Below are 14,323 nucleotides of genomic sequence, written 5' to 3'. Positions count from 1 at the left end.
TTTAGCCTTCATTGATAGTCTTAAGTGACTAATGCCGGTGGAAAGTGTGAAGCTTTTGAATAAAAGACTCCTTTCCTTTATTGCCAAACCTTTGCCTCTGAGATTTTGCCTGGAGGGTGGCGTTGGGCAGCTGGACCCCACTTGCTGTTTGGTAACAGTCTTTATGTGGATGTGTGTTTTCATTCCTTTTGGTTAAATACTCAGGAGTGGAAATGCTGGGTTATTGGGGAAGTATATGTTTAACTTCCTAAGAAACTAAAAAACTGCTTTCCAAATTGTTTTTGCCATTGGACATTGCCACCAGTAATATGTGAACATCTTATACTAGTGGATGTGTAAGAATATCTCATTGTAGTTTTAATTTCCCTAATTATTTTTGATATTGGGTAACTTTTCATCTGCTTACTGGCCATTTGTATGTCTTCTTTTATAAAGAGTCTAGATATTTTGCCCATTTTAAAAATTGAATTGTTTACATTTTTATTGTTGATTTTTAGTTCTATTACATACTTTAAATATAAGTACTGGGAATATTTTCTCTTACTGTATAGATTGACTTTTTGTTTTCTTAATGATATCTTTTGAGAAGCAGACTTAAAAAAATTGTGAAGAATTCTGTTGTGTCAACATTTTTGTTTTGTTTTGTTTTATGGTTGGTGCTTTTTTTTGTACTACCTCAGAAATCCTTGCCTATAGTCACCTAATTTTATGAAAATATTCTATATATTTTCTAGATGATTTATATATTAAGCTTTTATGCTTAAATCTATGATACATCTTTAGTTCACTTTTATTTGTAGTATGGGGTGAGGGTTGAGGTTAATATTTTTTTCGTACAGTGGTTCTAGCACCATTTTATATTAAATATATTTTATTGATTATGCTATTACAGTTGTCCCATTTCCCCCCTTATTCCCCTCTACCCTGCACACCCCTCCCACTCCCATTCTCCCCCTTTAGTTCATGTCCATGAGTCATACATATAAGTTCTTTGGCTTCTACATTTCTTATACTATTCTTAACCACCCCCTGTCTATTTTCTACCTGCCATTTATGCTACTTACTCTCTGTACCTTTTCCCCCTCTCTCTTCCTCCCACTATCCAGCTGATAACCCTCCAGGTGATATCCATTCCTGAGATTCTGTTCCTGTTCTAGCTGTTTGCTTAGTTTGTCTTCATTTTAGGTTCAGTTATTGATAACTGTGAGTTTGTTGTCATTTTACTGTTCATACTTTTTATCTTTTCTTAGATAAGTCCTTTTAATATTTCATAAAATAAGGGCTTGGTGATGATGAACTCCTTTAACTTGACCTTATCTGGGAAGAACTTTATCTACCCTTCCATTCTAAATGAAAGCTTTGCCAGATAGAGTAACCTTGGGTGTAGGTCCTCGCTTTTCGTGACTTTGAATACTTCTTTCCAGCTCCTTCTTGCCTGCAAGGTCTTTTTTTGAGAAATCAGCTGATAGTCTTATGGGAACTTCTTTGTAGGGAACTGTCGCCTTTTTTCTTGCTGCTTTTACGATTCTCTCCTTTTCTTTCCTCTTGGGTGATGTAATTATGATGTGCCTTGGTATGTGCTTCCTCAGGTCCAACTTGTTTGAGACTCTCTGAGCTTCCTGGACTTCCTGGAAGTCTATTTCCTTTGCCAGATTGGGAAAGCTCTTCTTCATTAATTTTTTCAAATACGTTTCCAATTTCTTGCTCTTTCTCTTCTCCTTCTCGCACCTCTATGATTCAGATGTTGGAATGTTGAAATTTGTTCTTGAGGGTCTTAAGCCTTTCCTTATTTTTTGAATTCTTGTTCTTCATTGTGTTCTGGTTGAATGTTTCTTTCTTCCTTTTGGTCCATGCTGCTGATTTGAGTCCCAGTTTCCTTCCCAACACTATTGGTTCCCTGTACATTTTTCTTTATTTCACTTAGCATAACCTTCATTTTTTCTGTAATTTATAATCATATTCAATCAATTATGTGAGCATCCTGATTACCAGTGTTTTGAACTCTGTATCTGATAGGTTTGCTATCTCTTAGTTGGTTAGTTGTATTTTTTATTTTTTCTGGAGCTTTGACCTGTTCTTTCATTTGAGCCATTTTTTTTTTTGTCTCAGCGTGCCTGCTATGTAGTTAGGGGTGGAGCCTTAGGTGTTCACCAGGGCGTGGTATTCCTGGTTGCTGCCTTGGGATGCTGTATGAGGGGGAAGGGTCTGAGAGAAAACAATGGCGCTTGCTCCACTCTCAGCAGGATTTCAGTCACTTCTCCCCCATTACCCACAAACAAATTGGGCCCTTCTGGTGCTGATTCCCAGTGGGTAGGTTCAGGTATATTCAATGACCCTGTGGATTTTTCCAACAAACTCTCCTGTGAGTCTGTGAGTTTCTTCTGTCACCACTGCAACCCTCACAGGTGTTTTTGGTCAGAGGCTTTGAGGCTTTATTTCCCTGCACTGGAACCCTGGGTTCACGGTCTGTTTCACTCCCCAGTTGTTCCTCCCAGTTTATCTGCACGTGAATGTGGGACTGCCCTGTCCACCAGCTGCCACTTTGCTGTGAATCCTCTCTTCCCAGCTCCCCATCTCTGCCCCTCCTACTAGTCTGGATGAATGTGTTGCCTTTACCTCCTTGGTTGTCAGACTTCCATACAGTTCAATTTTCTGTTAGCTTTGGTTGTTTTTTGTTTTTAAATTGTTGTTGTCCTTCTTTCGGTTGTGTGAGGAGGCACAGTGTGTCTACCTATGCCTCCATCTCAGCCAGAAGTCTGTTCTAGCACCATTTGTTGAAAAGACTTTCTATTCCCCCTTTGAATATCCTTGAAACTTGCACTTAAAATTTACATAAATGGCATTGTGCTACAATTTTCATTATATTTCTTCATTTTTCACTTAATTCAATGTTTGTAAGCTCTATCTACATTGCTATATTCAGTCATTTATTTATCCATTTATTTGCTCATTTAATCTTTGAATAAATAGTGATACAGTGGTGAAGAAACCAGAAAATGTCTATTCTCCTGTCATTTATAATCTAGTACAAATGTTGACCAAAACATGGTCAATACATACATATGTATATATGTATCATACATATTCATACATAAACATATAGTCAGTGTTAAAGCTATAAGAAAAAATAAAGTAAGATAAATGGAAAGATTTAACAGACAATTCTATCTAAATAAAGTAGTAGGTCAGGAAATGTCTCATCAAGACACGTCATTTGAGCAGATTGCTGGATGAACTGAGGGCGTGAGCCATGGCTCAATCTGGCACTGGGTTGAGTGAATGCCCCTGGTAAAGCTAAAAGGCTAAGTGACTAGAGGGCAGGAATCATGGGGTGGAAATAAGAAATTTAGGTCAAGGGTACTATGTAAGGTCCCAAAAGCCAGGATAAAGATACTGAGTTTGATTTTATCCATTAGAGAGTTTGATTCTATCCATTAGAGAGTTTGTTTTTTGTAGATTTTATTTTTTAGAGTAGTTTTAAGATTTATGGCAAATTGAGCAGAGAAAGTACAGAGAGTTCCCATATTATCCCTAGGCATGCACAGCCTCCCCATTATCAACATCTTTCACCAGGCTGGTACATTTGTTACAATGGATGAACCTACATTGATGCGACATTATCGCCCAAAGTCCATAGTTTACATTAGGGTTTACTTTTGGTGTACATTCTAAGGATTTGGACAAATGCATAATAATGTGTATTTGCCATTATAGTATCATGCATAATAGTTTTACTACCTTAGAAATCCTTTGTGCTCTGCCTATTCATTCTTTCCTCCCCGCATCTCCTAACAATCATTTATCTTTTACTGTCTCTGTAGTTTTGCCTTTTCCAGAATGTCATAGCATTAGAATCACACAGTATGTTGCTTTTTCAGGTTGGCTTCTTTCACCTAGTAATAAGCATTTAAATTTCTTCCATGTCTTTTTGTGGAGTAATAAACATTTAAGTTTCTTCTATGTCTTTTTGTGGCTTGATAGCTCATTTATTTTTGGCACTGAATAACATTCCATTTTCTGTGTGTACTAGTTTATTTATCCATTCACCTACTGAAAAACATCTTGGTTGCTTCCAGGTTTTGGCAGCTATAATTAAAGCTGTTATATAAATTCTTGTGCAGGTTTTTGTGTAAACAGAAATTTTCAGCTCATTTGGGTAAACATCAAGGAGCACAATTATTTGATCATATGGTAAGAGTATGTTTAGTTTTGTGAGAAACTGCCAAATTGTATTCCAGAGTGGCTGTATCATAGTGCACTCCCACCAGCAATGAAAGAGAGTTCCCGTTGCTCCATATCCTCAGTAGCATTTGGTGTTGTAAGTGTTTGGAATTTGGGCTATTCTAATAGAAATGTAGTGGTATCTCAACATTGTTCTCATTTCATTTCCCAGATTACATATGACATAGAGCATTTTTTCATATGCTACTTGACATCTGTATATCTCCTTTGGTTAGGTATCTGTTAAGGATTTTAACACTATTTTTAAAATCAGGTTATTTGTATTTTTATAGTTGAATGTTAAGAGTTCTTTATATATTTTGGATAATAGTCTTATCTGATATGTTATTTTGCAAATATTTTCTCCCAGGCTGTGGCTTGGCTTATTTTCATGACCTTGTTTCCTGCAGAGCAGTTGTTATTGATTTTAATGAAGTCCATTAAAATTATCAACTACTTTTTCATGGATCATGTCTTTGATCTTATATCTAATAGCCATCTCCATATCCAAGGTTATCTAGATTTTCTCTTGTTATTTAAAAAAAATTTATTGTCATTCAAGTACAGTTTTCTGCCTTTTCCCACTACCCCAGCCCTCCCACCTCCCTCCCCTGTTTCCACCCCCTCTTGTTATTGTCCATATGTCCTTTATAATTATTCTTATAAACCCTTCACCCTTTTTCCCTTGTTATCCTTTCCCACTTCCCCTCTGATTACTGTCAGTTTGTTCTTTTTTTTAATATATTTTATTGATTATACCATTACAGTTGTTCTATTCCCCCCCTTCATTCCCCTCTACCCACACACTCCCTCCCCCACCATTCTCCCCCCCCTTAGTTTATAACCACGTGTCTCAAGTTCTTTAGATTCTATATTTCCCCCACTATTCTCACCCTCCCCACTACCTATTTTCTACCTACCATCTATGCTATTTTCTGTGCCTTCTCCCCCCTTCTCCTCCTCCCACTCCCCTGTTTCTAACCCTCCATGTGTTCTTCATTTCTATGGTTCCACTCCTGATCTAGCTGTCCTCTTGGTTTGCTTTTGTTTTAGGTGTGGTTGTTAATAACTGTGTGTTTGCTGTCCTTTCACTGTTCATATTTTTCATCTTCTTTTTCTTATATAAGTCCCTTTAGCATTTCATATAATAAGGGCTTGGTGATGATGAACTCCTTGAACTTGACCTTATCTGAGAAGCACTTTATCTGTCCTTCCATTCTAAATGAAAGTTTTGCTGGATAAAGCAATCTTGGCTGTAGGTCTTTGGATTTCATGACTTGGAATACTTCTTTCCAGCCCCTTCTTGCCTGTAAGGTCTCTTTTGAGAAATCCGCTGACAGTCTGATGGGTACTCCTTTGTAGGTGACTGTCCCCTTATCCCTTGATGCTTCTAGGATTCTCTCCTTCATTTTGGTCTTGGCTAATGTAATTATGATGTGCCTTGGTGTGTTCCTTCTTGGGTCCAACTTCTTTGGCACTCTCTGAGCTTCCTGGATTTCCTGGAAGTCTATTTCCTTTGCCAGACTGGGGAAGTTCTCCTTTATTATTTGTTCAAATACGTTTTCCACTCGTGGCTGTTTCTTTCCCCCTTCTGGTACCCCTATAATCCGGATGTTGGAACGTTTAAAGATGTCCTGGAGGTTCCTAAGCCTCTCCTCATTTTTTTGAATTCTCATTTCTTCATTCCTTTCTGGTGGGATGTTTTGTTCTTCCTTCTGGTCCATTCCATTGATTTGAGTCCCAGTTTCCTTTCCATCACTATTGGTTTCCTGTGCATCTCCCTTCATTTCAATTAGTTTAGCCTTCATATGTTCCTCTAATTTGTGACTATGTTCCTCTAATTTGTGACTATAATCTACCAGTTCTGTGAGCATCCTGATAAATAGTGTCTTGAATTGTGCTTCTGAGAGGCTGGCAATTTCTCGGTCGCTTAGAGTTATTGGCTCTGGGACTTTGAGTTTTTCTTGTGCCATCTTTCTGGTTGTTCGTGCCTGTTCCATAGCAGGATCAGAGCCCAAAAGTGTTCACTAGAACAGGGTGACTAAGTCACTGGGTTGTGACGCTGTATGTGGGGGCGGGGTCAAAGAGGGACTATGGCGTCCTGTCCACCACCTGCCTCCATGGCCCTCACCCAGTGCCGCAGTTGCTGCTGTCACCGGGCCTACGTGTTTTGTCCCACTGCACGTGAGTGTGCCACCACCGTCAGCCCTTGCCCCCTGGGGCCTGCGTGGGCTGTCTCACTGTGCGCGAATATGCACCCGCGGTCTGCCCCACACCCCAGCTGGTTCCCGTCTGCCTGCGTGCCTGGGTCGGGGGCCCTGTCCTGCCCGACCCTGCTTGCTGCTGGCTCCGCCCCTCTTACCGTCCCCGTTGAATGGTTAGATGTAGTCGGACTTCCGTATAATTCAATTTTCTGTCCTTTGGTTGTGTCTTTGTTTCTCCAAACCTTTCTTGTATTCAAACTTGGTTCTGGGAGAAGGCACAGTGTTTCCATCTATGCCTCCATCTTGGCGGAAGTCCAGTTTGTTCTTAATTTCAGTGTCTTTGGTTATATTTTGCTTGCTTGTTTGTTTTGTTGATTAGGTTCCAGTTAAAGGGGAGATGATATGGTATTTGTCTTTCACTTGCCTGGCTTATTTCACTTAGTATAATGCTCTCCAGTTCCATTCATGCTGTCGCAAAGGGTGGGAGCTCCTTCTTTCAGCTGCATAGAATTCCATTGTGTAAGTGTTTCATAGTTTCTTAATCCACACATTTACTGATAGGCATTTAGGCTGCTTCCAGCACTTGGCTATTGTAAATTGTGCTGCTATGAATATTGGGATGCATAGGTTCTTTCGGATTATTTTATAGGAGTTTTTATAGTTTTACAGTTTATATTTCAATCCATTCTGAGCTCATTTCTATGAGGGCTGTTAGTTAACTTTGTAAGGGCTATAATCTGTGTGTAGATTTTTCTTCACATGTAACTGTCCAATTGTTCTAGCGTCATTTGTGAAAAAGGTTTTCTTTTCTTCATTGCATTGTTTTTGCTCCATTGTTGAAATATCAGTTGACTATACTTACATGGGTCTATTTCTGGTCTCTCTGTTTTGTTTCACTGATCTATTTGTCTATTCTTTCACCAATACCACATTCTCCTAATTACTGGAGCTTTGTATTAAGTCTTGAAATTGAGGAGTGTCGGTTCTCATGCTTTATATTGGAGAGTTTTGAACTAGAGAGTAATATGCTCTGACTTATGTATTTAAACTATTTGAATACTGTGAGAAGAATAAGGGCAGGAGAAGACTGACATCCAGGAGAGCAACTAAAGTAACAATTCAGGTGAGCAGGTAAGAGAGAATGGTAGTCATAATGGATATATTAAGAAGTTATCAGATCCTAATATACTTTGAAAGTAGAGCTGATAAAATTTGCTAATGGATTACATGTGGGTGGGGTGGAGAAGATGGGGAGTCATGGATAACTCTGTATCATTGAATAATGAAAGAATGAGAACATCTCGGCTAACCCCTCCATTTGAAGCCTTGATCCCATCTTCCTCTTCTACTTAAAACCCCTATCTCTCATCTTCATTATCACTTTTCCCTCTCTGAGGTATCAAATTCATCACAGTACCAGTATACCATTAGTTCTCCCTTACATACTACAAGAAAGAAAACAACGTCCTATGTTGAATTTTCTTCTCCTTTCTAAAACCTCACTTTTCATCTTTTACAGCCAAATTCCTCTATAATATTGTCTATACTCACTCCCTCTAACTGCTCTCCTTTCATGCTTCCTCAAGCCTACTCCAACATGATATTGCCTCCAGAAAACATATTTTAAAAATAACGCTGCCCTGGCTGGTGTGACTCAATGGATTGAGCGCGGGCCTGTGAACCACACGATTGCAGTTCGATTCCCAGTCAGGGCACATGCCTGGGTTGCAGGCCAGTTCACAGCAGAGGACTCACAAGAGGCAACCACACATTGATATTTCTCTCCTTCTCTCCTTCCCTTCCCCTCTAAAGATAAATAAATTAAAAATATTTTTAAAAAGCAAAGCTAATAGAATTTGTTAATGTTAATGGCTTATTTTAATTCATTGATGGTTTCCATATTCCTAAATCAAATGGTTAATTTTCAGCCCTTATTTTACTCTACCTATAACTTAAAATGTGACCTCCCCCTCCCCCAGGAAGCATTTTCACTTGATGCTGCTCTCTCCTTTTTTTCATTCTTCCTCTCTGGCCATGTTGGAAGGCTCCAAGGCTCAAGGCTCCTTGAATATTTTCTGTCACTGCCTCTGTGAACTCAGTCTCTTGGCTCTAATATCAATACCAATTATTCATTAATGACTTTCTGGTATTTATCTCCAGCCTGCACCTCTTTCCTTAACTCTAGACTTATATTCAACTGCATCTGCAACATCACGACTTGGATGCCCAACAGACATCTCAAACTTAACATGACCATAAACAAACTTTCAATCTTTTCTTCCAAATCCACTCCACATATTCTCCCCACTAAAGGACAATTATGTTCTTCTGTTGTTCAGAACAAAAATTCTATATCTTTTCTTAACTATTTTTTCTCAAACTTCACATCCAATTATTTAGAAAATTCTATTGACTCTACCATTAAAATATGTCCAGAATTGAACTACTTCTTGCCAACTCCACCACCTAGGTCAAAATCAGCATAATTTGTTGCCTGAATATGCTGTAACTCTCCGTGTATAATAAAGTTTACAATATTTTTTCATAAAGTTTTTTCTTACCTCTTTCACTAGGTTAATTCCTAGATATTTTCCAAATCTTGTTACTGTTGTAAAATGTATCACATTTTCTAGTAAATTTTGTAGATGGTTCTTTCTCACACAAAGTGTATGTAAATTAATATTGTATTCATCCATCTTGCTGAACTCTCTTAATATGCAAATAGTTTGTGTATTGAGTCTGGCAGATTTCCTATAAGATCATCAGGGAACAGTGATAGTTTTGTCTCATTACTTTTAAACCTTACATTTTTTGTTCTTGCTCAATCTCATTTTCTAGTAGCTATATTAAAAATTAACACAAACAGAAGTCTCAGGTGAAATACATTCTAATAATATATTTTATTTAAACAAACCTATCCAAAACAATAGGATTTTTCAAAGTTATTTACTCATTCTCTCTTCCTATATCTCACTGCTTCCTCTTGGATTTCTTGTTTTCTTTGTTGAGGTGATTTTTTACAGAATACTTTTATTGTATGTTAAAAATCACAAAGATTTGTATGCTTGAGAATATTTTTATTTCATTCTTATATTTAAAGAATTGTTTAGCTACTTATAAAATACTAAATTTGAAGGGTTTTGCCTTTTGTTTTATAGGCTCTATTTGCTTCTTGTTTAAGGCTGGCTATGTAATAGTCTATTTTTTCTTACTCATTTTTAATTCAATCTCTTATTTTTTAATAAATTATAGTTTTTTTAATACTTTTTCTTTTAGATAATTCCAGTGTCTGAAGACTGTCAAGTCTAAATCTATTTTGCATTGTTCCCTGTGACTTTCATTTAGGGAAGCTTGCTTCCTTATGATTTTGGTATATGTATATATTTTTAAATTATGATTTCTTATTTGACTGAGTTTAATCTTCAGGATGAGGGGCCTGAATCTGGGATGGTTTCCATTAGAAAAAAAAGTGTGTTGGATTCTGCTACACTTGCAACTATTTTAATTTACTTACAAATGGACATTTCTCTGACCACTGAGGAAATACAAATTCAACAGCAGATCCAAGTGAGGAAAAGCCAGGGGTTACAAATTCTCGGGATTGTTGCTGGGTCTTTTTCCCTCCTGACATCATGCTGGGGATAAATGTGTGTCCTGGATGATTCCTTCATTTTAGGCAAGTGGATTTTTAGGCAAGTGGATTAATGCCAACTCTTTCACTAAAAATGTGGCCAGTTTTATAGGAAGACGTCCAGTGGTTCTCCAACCTTTCCAGTTTGCCAGGTCTCATCCTATACCTCCCATATGACAAGCTATTAATATACAAAATTCTAGTTTATTAGGATCACCACTTGCCCTAGAATATTTGTTCATTCATGCATCCTTTTGTGAACATATATGTGCTCAGCACTTATTTTGTTCCAGGCTTTGCTCCTGGGCGTGTGTTCCATGAGAAATAAAACAATCACAAATTCCTGCCTCATGGAGCTTACATTGTACTTAGGGCAGCCACCATTTCCACCCTTGACTACACTTGTTGCAATTCATTTTTGTTGAAGGAGAAGGGAATATAGCCTAGACTTACTTGCTTATGGTTTCAGCATTGTTATTTTAAAACATTAAAAAATTTATTCAGCTTCCTGATGTTTTTCATGGGGAGTTTTTCAACATATCTAGTCTGCAATGCTTCTGGAAGTAGTCACATATTTTATTTTTCAAACTCAGTAACTTCAGTTAGCTCTCATTATTCCATTATCATGGTTTGAGTATTATTTCTTAGCTACTTGAAGATGGTGTAGAGGCTTATTTAAATTTTTTTGGCTTTGTTTGGTCTATTAATTCTTATCTGGTGTAATTTTTTCAGTTTATTATGTTCTTTTGTGGCATTCACATTCTTTAAATATATCATTTTTTCCTCTGAACTCATATTTCCTGGCTTCTATTAAAGCTAGTAATTGCTATCCTACCATATAAATGTAAATATTAAATATGTATGTATAGATATTGGACAATAGGCAGCATAGGACTGTGACCCTACAGAGAAGGGAAATAAAGTGAGCACCACAATTGTACCGGCTTATGGCCTGGAGGCAGTTTCTAGGTCAGAATGCAGGGAGTGGGAACCCAAGAAAGCCCATCAGTTTCACTGAATACAGGAAAAGGTCTGAGTTTGGGAAGGCAAAGGCAGCTAGAATTGGCTGGACATATGACTTTAAAGAAGGCAGCTACCTGAAGGAGGAGTTCTGGAGGGCAAAGGATTGCCCTAGAGCCTTTGATGGAAAAATGTGATCTGAGTGTGTGTGGGAAGAAAGTCCATGACATCCGCAAAAGAACCATTGAAAAGCAATAGGCTGAACAATTTCTGGAATTCTTACAGGGCTTAGAGGAGACCTCCTAATACAGAGGGCATTGGATCGAGTCCTTAGAGGGGTCACATCTCAGTAGGGAGGCTGTTAGGCCTAATGTAAAGGCTGCTCTGAATCAAGCCCAGTAAACCTGAAGAGCAAGCCTCTGAAGAAGCAATCTGATCTGCAAGTAACTCAACTGTAAGTAAGAGCACAGGCCAATGAATATAATAAAATTCACCAACCTAAACTTTTGCTGTTCAACATTTAAATTAACCTTTCTTGAAATCATATAGTCTTGAGTTTAAGTCATTAAGACTAATTTCCCATGCCAGAATCTGATTAATACATAAGAAGTTTGGAAAAACAAACAAGCAAGCAAAATATGACCAATGACACTCAATTACAGAACAGGCTGACAGGGTCCAGAGGGGAGAGGGGAGAGAATCATAGGGGAAAAGGGAATAGACTGACATGAACAAGTATAAAGGACACATGGACAAATAACTAAGGGTGGGGGGTGGAAAGGGGAGGGAGGTGGGGAGCATGGGGCGGGGGGTGGGCAGGGTTGGGAATATAAGACAGAAAGCTGTACTTGAACAAGAATTAGATTAAAAAATTATTTAAAAAAAGAAGTTTAGAGAGATTAGGAGCCAAAATATTCAGGACAATACTTGTATGTTTTTAATATCATATATCCCAGAAACTATGAACATTCTAAACCACTTACCGATTACTTTTTTATCATTTTCCCCCTCAAGAAGCCCCTTTAAAACATTTTCCCATAATTTCTCCATCCCTGTGCAGCAATTTATACATATGAGTATAACTAACCACAGTTACAGTGATATTTTTTATATACTGGCATATGTATATGTATATCTATGCTTAACTTTTTTATCCTCACCCAAGGATATTTTTTTCATTGCCTTTAGAGAGAAAGGCAGGGAGAAAGAGAAACGTCAATGCAAGAGAGAAGCGTCCATTGATTGCCTCCTATATGTACCCAGACAAGGGATTGAACATGCCTAGACCAGGGATCAAACCCACAACCCAGGCACATGCCCCAGCCAGGAATTGAGCCTGAAATCCTTTGGCTATGGGATGATGCTCCAACAAACTGAGCTACATCGGCCAGGCCTATGTCTATAATTTAAACATTAAAAGTGTAAAATTTTTCTCCCTTTGGGACAACATCGGCATGGAAATGCATGCTTCAAGCCTTACGTGGTTTTCTCCTTTAAGTACTTCAAACATTGCAAATAAAGCCTTATGGCTATTTGCCTACATTTCTATCTTTTAGCAATAATAAATTAGACATTGAGCTTTTTAATCCTCATCTGAGGATATGTTTATTGATCTTAGAGAGAAAGGAAGGGAGAGAGGTGTGAGAGAGAAACATCAATTGGTTGCCTCCCATATGTACCCTGACCAGGTATGTGCAACCTAGGTATGTGTCCTGACCAAGAATCAAACCTGTGACCTCTTATAATATGGGATGGTGCCCCAACCAACTGAATCACCTAGCCAGGGCTAGAAATTGAAGTTTTTAAAAAGTATTTCTAGTAGCATCCACAAGCATGGAGTATTTAGGCATAATTCTGACAGTGGATTTAAAAAACTTGAACACCAAAAACTATGAAACATTGTTGAAATATTCAAAATATAACTTAAATGGAGAGATACCACATGTTCACCCATAGGAAAACTTCAGTGTTAATATGATATCAGCTCTCCAAAAGTCAACATATAGGTTCAATATAACTTCAATCAAAGGTCCAGCAGAATTTTTGGTAGATATGAGCAATGTTTCTAAAATACATATGAAAAATTAAAAATCTAGAATAGACAAAATAATTTTGAAAGAAAAGCAAATTTAGGAAACTTATGCTGCCTGTTTTAAGAGTTACTACAAAGCTATAGTAATCAAGACTGTATTATAATTGTGTAACAATAGACATATGGATCAGTGGAACAGTATAGAGCCCAAAAATAGACCACCACATAAAATGAACTACTTTTGGGCAACACTGACAAAGTATTTATATAAAGAGAGAATAGTTCTTTCTACAAATTGTACTAGAATAATTGGATATCCGCATGGAAAAATATGAACCTTGACACCTTATACCATGTGAAAATTAACCCAAAGTGGGTTATATAACTAAATGTAAAATCTAAAGCTAAAACGTGTTAATATAAAGTCTTTGCAATGTTGAAATAGGCAGAGAATTCATAGCTATTACCTAAAAAAGTACACCAAAGTAAAAGGAAAAAATAATAAATTAGACTTCATCAAAATAAAGAACACTTGGATCTTTGAATGATACTGTTAAATAAAAAGGCTAGGAGAGCATCTACAAAATAAAATACTAGTATTCAGAATACATAAAGAATTCTTGCAAGTCAATAATAAGACAAACAACACAATTTAAAAATAGAAAACATATTTGAAGAGTTGAGATTTCTGGCCAAGAGGAAGGCATAGGTAGATACACTGTGCCTCCTCACACAACCAAAAAAAGGACAACAAATTTAAAAACAAAAAATAACCAAAACCTGCCAGAAAAATCAAACTCTATAAAAGTCAAACAACCAAGGAGTTAAAGAAGAAAAATTTATCCAGACTGGTAGAAGGGGCAGAGATGGGCAGTCAGGGCAGAGAGGACTAAGTGGTCTCACATTTGTATGCAGATAAACTGAGAGAAACAACAGAGGAATGAGACAGACTGAGAAACCCAGGGTTCCAGTCCTGGGAAATAAAGCCTCAAAACCTCTGGCTATAAAAACCTGTGGGAGGGGTGGCAGCGGGAGAAACTGCCAGCCTCACAGGAAAGTTTGTTATGGAGACCCACAGATTCTTACAATGTACACAAACCTACTCACCCTGGAATCAGCACCAGAGGGCCCCAGTTGCTTGTGGGTAGTCAGTGAAGTAGGGTGAGAGCTGAGCAAGCAGCACTTTTTCCTCTCAGAGCCCTTCCCCACATACAGCACCACAACATAGCCAATGAGTTGCCCTGCCCTGGTAAACACCCAAGGACCCACCTTACA

This window comes from Sturnira hondurensis, unplaced genomic scaffold (genome assembly GCF_014824575.4).
Source record: "Sturnira hondurensis isolate 20B ecotype Veracruz unplaced genomic scaffold, ASM1482457v3 Scaffold0004271, whole genome shotgun sequence".
In the NCBI taxonomy this organism is placed as follows: Eukaryota; Metazoa; Chordata; class Mammalia; order Chiroptera; family Phyllostomidae; genus Sturnira; species Sturnira hondurensis.
The sequence above is the reverse complement of the archived record's forward strand: the minus strand, read 5'-3'. Positions refer to the sequence as shown.